Source organism: Prionailurus bengalensis, chromosome E4 (assembly GCF_016509475.1).
Source record: "Prionailurus bengalensis isolate Pbe53 chromosome E4, Fcat_Pben_1.1_paternal_pri, whole genome shotgun sequence".
NCBI lineage: Eukaryota > Metazoa > Chordata > Mammalia > Carnivora > Felidae > Prionailurus > Prionailurus bengalensis.
The window spans coordinates 31,744,531-31,750,334 of NC_057360.1; the positions used below are offsets into that span (position 1 = coordinate 31,744,531).

A 5,804-nucleotide genomic window follows, 5' to 3' on the forward strand; every position below is an offset into this window, starting at 1 on the left:
GTCATGCTGCCCTAGGTCTGACTTAGATTTCTAGTTTTTAGTGAGGTGGAGTATTCTTTGCTGATTTGCATTTTCCTCATTGTAGCACTAAGCTCAATCATGCAACCTTTCTCTGTAGCGTTTCTTTGAAAGCACCAAAAAAATTAGCTTCAAAATTATTTTAAGTGATAGAGAATATTTAGTCCTTCCCTCTCACCACCAAGAGAAATATGACAAGTTTCAGGTTTGGAAAAACTACATTTTCCCATTTATATCCAAATTTGAATGACTGCTTTACTACTCACCAGAAAAAAAATATTTCCAGTTCTCAGAAACCCACTATCTACTGACTGCTAAGTAGCTTATTTGTAGTTGGGAGTTACTAAGTTACTTCAAAATTCCTTTTCTATATAAGATACTACTAAACTTTTGGCAACAATAAATTTTATTTTTTTTATGGGAAGCTAGGCAAAACTGCCAAGGGAGTATTACAAACCACAAAATTGTTATTATTGAGAACAATCTTAATATTATGTGGCAACAAAGATACTGAGCCACATTCCACATTTGTATAAATTCTTCTGAAGTATAGCACGGCCATAATCAATGTTATATGATTAAATTTATTTCAAAATCTTGGTGGATCTGAGGCATATAAAATAATAATAATAATAATAATAATAATAATAATAATAATACAGAAAGAGAGAGAGAGTAGGCAAGGGAGGGGCAGAGAGATAGAGGGAGACACAGAACCTGAAGCAGGCTCCAGGCTCTGAGCTGTCAGTGTAGAGCTGGACGCAGGGCTCCAACCCATGAGACCATGACTTGAGCTGAAGTCAGATGTTCAACTGACTGAGCCACCCAGGCACCCCTAAAATAATAATACGTTTTAAATGAAGTCAGAACATTTTCTGAGTTTTCCCCCAAATTTTTGGAGAATAAGTTTCTTGGTCAATGTCAAGAATTTTTGAGACCCGGATAATTTGTCTTAAAATAACATTTTATTTAAAAATTTTAGGCTCTTTAGAAAGAGAAATTGCTTTGAAATGCTAATTACCCCACCCTCCTTGGTTTCTATTGCATTTGTCATCATATCATCTTAAGACATGTTGGTAAGAGGCTGATATGGAAGGGCTTTGAAACAAGAAGAAAGTCTTTCCAACCTTGAATTAAGGTAATTTTAAGTATCAAGTCTGCAGACATCCAGGGGGTTGTTCAAGAACAAAGCTTCATCTGTTGCCTGTTCTTATGCATTTTAATGTACTGTACACTAAGACTCAAGAAAAAAAGGTTTAACAAGCTTCTGACTTTTGATTGAAACTCTTTTGCAGGGTTTTTCACAAAAAAACACACATTTTATAACCCAGAGAACTAAGTAAAGATTTTTTTTTGTTTTAAGAAGAATGAGCCAGGTTTTGAAAGGCATTCTTCTAGAAACCTAAAACTTTGCTGATTGCTTCCAGGTTTTGATATATTTCTGTGGTTAACAGGATACCACAGTAGGGGGCATCAAAGAGATGGTAAGTTTTACACCTAGAAAATAATTCTATTTTTGTATTGAAATTGAATTTGCCTTTATAGATGGAATAAATTTACATTTCAAATAGCAAAGGGAATTCTGCAAAGGACTCCTACAACATCCAGACCCAAGTTATGTATAGTCTATCACCGTCAGTGACTTCTTTGCCAATTATCCTGGATCTGCAGAGAAATTCTTATAAGGGCATTTTAAGCACCATGAGAAATGTATGATTAACGTTTAGAGAAAAGCAATCTAGAATATAAAAACTATAGGTTATATGTCCAAAATACCTTTTTCTGAAGACCAGGAACTGTGATCATCAGAGAGAATAGACACCTAATAAACAGAAATGGGAGCTGCTGGGGAGTAACAGGAGTTTAAGCTGAGTGAGGTGTGCCCAAAGCTCAGGGTGCTACATGGTGACCTGGATGGGGTTGGGGAGATGCCTGCCTGCATGGTGAGCCAGGTGCCTGTCAGGTGCCTGTCATCCTCAGAGAGGCTGTAAGGATTAAACTCACCTTGTTGCTCATCCCTGTTTTCATTTTCTAAAAAATGTTTATTATTGAGAGACAGACACAGAGCATGAGCAGGGGAGGGGCAGAGAGAGAGAGACAGAGCATGAGTGGGGAAGGAGCAGACACAGAGGGAGACACAGAATCCAAAGCAGGCTCCAGGCTCTGAGCTGTCAGCACAGAGCCCAACGCGGGGCTCAAAACTCACAAACTGCGAGATCATGACCCAAGCCGAAGGCGGTTGCCTAAACAACTGAGCTATCCAGGGGCCCCTCATCCCTGTTTTCATTAATCAACACCTAAGCTTCTTGTCCTTGGCCTAGTCTTAAACTTTACTTCCCACCTCTTTTTTTTATTTTTTATTAAAAAAAAATTTTTTTTTTTACGTTTATTTATTTTTGAGACAGAGAGAGGCAAAGCATGAACGGGGGAGGGTCAGAGAGAGAGAGGGAGACACAGAATCGGAAGCAGGCTCCAGGCTCTGGGCCATCATCAGCCCAGAGCCCGACGCGGGGCTCGAACTCACGACCGTGAGATCGTGACCTGAGCTGAAGTCGGACGCTTAACCGACTGAGCCACCCAGGCGCCCCACTTCCCACCTCTTTCCAAATCATTTCACTGCATGTTTAGGAACTTCTAGTCCACAGATTAAACACTCTCGAATAATCTCAAACTATGGGAACTCACCTTCAAGTCTTGGCTTAACTGAAACCTGGCTCTCACCTAGAGATACCCTCCTCTGTGGGGATTTCCAATCACGGCTATTCTGACACCCAGCTATGGAGAAAGACATTTATTTTATCAGCCCATAAATGGGACCGCCTCCTTCTTGCAAGTATTTAAAAGTTGCCTTTTTTCTTTCTGATTTTCTTAGCATGCATAGCCTGACCCTGCTCAGCACTATTTTTGAGGTTCAGTCAGCCTCCGAGAAGAATGTGTCCTCTTCTTCTTCTGTTTTTGTTTTGTTTTTGGCAGACAAGAGGCATGTAGTTCTTGGTGAGTACATTTAATTGGTAAAGGTTTGGTAAGTCTAAATGATGTTTAATAGGAAAAGTTCATATTTTGATCCTCATATTACCTTTCATTTTTTACAATATAAAAAGGTTTTTTATATTAAACTGTGAGTATGTATGAGAAAGGAGCCAATTTTTTAAATGTTTCTTTTTGGGGGCGACTGGGTGGCTCAGTCGGTTAAGTGTCTGCCTTTGGCGCAGGTCATGATCTTGCATTGTGTGAGTTTGAGCCCCACATCAGCTGTGTGCTGACAGCTCAGAGCCTACAGCCCGCTTCAGATTCTGTCTCCCTCTGTCTCTGCTCCTTCCCCACTCATGCTCTGTCTCTGTCTCTGTCTCTGTCTCTCTCAAAAATAAACAAACATTAAAAAAATTAAATGTTTCTTTTTGTATGTTAATCGACTACCTTATGGAGTTTTGTTTTGTTTTATATATCATTTGCCTGGAGTTACTTAATTATTTTCTTAAGTACTATTTACTGAAGCCAAGTACAATTACTGGTGTATTTAGGTTGTTTTTTCCAAGTTTTGCTCCCTAAATCAGACTCTAACTACTTTGAGGGCCACACTACCATGCTTATGTGACAATTACTTAAAGAAGCATTCTTAAGTCCTTGGAGGGATTCTGATCAATGCTTTCTCTGAAACCTTGTAAAAGTATTTTACTTCCTTTTGCAGCAAAGACAAGTAATACTGTTTATAATAAGTTTGGAAAGATTACTTGAATGGAGGCTGCTGCTTCTCACATTTCCATAAAAAGAGTCCTGTAGCAATCAACATTCTGCTAGTGCCATCCATATTCTAGACCTTCACTTTTCCATCCTTATGTAACACTCCTTTCTCTGGAATTGATACTATCTGACTATCCTCATTGCTGTATCTTCACATCTTAAGGTTACTCCCCTCATTCTTGAAGATTTTGGCTCCTGTCTTCTCTTCATAACAACTTCCATCATCCTAGATGGCTCTATCTAACACTAAAGCCTCAAAGTTCTTTGACAGCTTGACCCCATTAACCCATCCCTCCAGTCACAGTTGTGGGAAGGAAGGCAAGTGTAGTAGGCCGAAGCTTTCATAGGCCCTAATGAACACGCTAGTATTTATGCTCCGTATATCTCCTTGCCTTGACTCTGAGCTGGCTGTGTGACCTGTATGGAAAAATTACATCAGTTCCAGCCCTAATACTTAAGAAGTCCTGAGAGCTCTCTAAAAAACCTGGGTTCGGAACTGATGTGTCATGCTTTCTTTGGAGTCGGTCGTTTTAGAAATGTCTCTTTCCCATTGCGGGTTGCTTGGAGTGAGCTCACGGGTCTGTAAGACCAGAAAATTGAGAGTTTCTTCGCGCCCCTGTAGCTGCACCAGGGGGCTCTGCCGCTATCACCAAGCCACAAAATGAACATGTTGAGTTACACCGGAAGCACTGTGGCTATCATTTAGATTACCATGAGAAAAAGAGAAAGAAAGAAGGTTGAGAGACTCATCAACATTCAAAGAAGGCAAAAAAGATGATTGGTCTGAAAGCTAAGTTCCACCATAAACAGCGCCATCCTGAGAAAATACAAATGAAAAAGACTATCAAGATGCATGAAAAGAGAAACACCAAGCAAAAGAATGATGAAAAGACTCCACAAGGAGCAGTACCTGAATATGCACTGGACATGGAGGGACAGTCCCAAGCTAAAGTACTTCCCAACATGATTAAACAAAAATGAAAAGAGAAAGCAGCAAAATGGGAAGTCCTTTGCTCAAAGTTCGTGCCCAGGGAGAAACAGAAGTATTAAAAGTTATTCGAACAGGAAAGAGAAAGAAGAAAGCATGGAAGAGGATGGTTACTAAAGTCGGCTTTGTTGGAGATGGCTTTACTCTAAAACCACCTAAATATGAAAAATTCATTAGGCCAGTGGGCTTACTTTTCAAAAAGGTCCATGTAACACATCCTGAATTGAAAGCCACCTTTTGCCTGCCAATAGTTGGTATAAAAGAGAATCCCTCATCCTCACTATATACATTTTTGGGTGTTCTTACGAAAGGTACTGTCATTGAAGTGAACGTTAAGTGAGTTGGGCCTTGTGACACAAGGAGACAAGGTTATTTGGGGGAAAATATACCCAGGTTACCAACAGTCCTGAAATCGATGGGTACATAAATGTGGTCTTGTTGGTTTGACAGCAGTTTCAGACAAGTAACTTTACAATTACTGATTTCAACAATAGAATTTAGTGATTCATCAGTTACATATAACACCCAGTACTCATCCCATCAAGCATCTTCCTTAATGCCCCTCACCCATTTAGCCATCCCCCACACCCAACACTCCTCTAGCACTCTTCAGTTTGTTCTCTGTATTTGAGAGTCTCTTATGGTCTGTCTCCCTCTCCGTTTTTATATTATTTTTGCTTCCCTTCCCTTATGTTCATCTGTTTTGTATCTTAAATTCCACATATGTATGAAGTCATATTTGTCTTTCTCTGACTGACTGATTTTGCTTCGCATAATAGACTCTAGTTCCATCCACGTTGCTACAGATGGCAAGATTTCATTCATTTTGATTGCTGAGTAGTATTCCATTAGTGTGTGTGTGTGTGTGTGTGTGTGTGTGTGTGTGTATCACCTCTTCTTTATCCATTCATCCATTGATGGACATTTGGGCTCTTTCCATACTTTGGCTATTGTTGATAGTACTGCTATAAACATTGAGGTGCATGTGCCCCTTCGAAATAGCATACCTGTATCCCTTGGATAAATACCTAGTAGTGCAATTGCTGGGTCATAGGGT

At 39.8% G+C, this 5,804-nt stretch overlaps 1 pseudogene; it reads left to right on the plus strand.

Annotated features, from left to right (window-relative positions):
• Nucleotides 1-2,891: 2,891 nt before the first annotated feature.
• Nucleotides 2,892-5,343, plus strand: LOC122475910 (annotated as a pseudogene).
• Nucleotides 5,344-5,804: the final 461 nt, after the last annotated feature.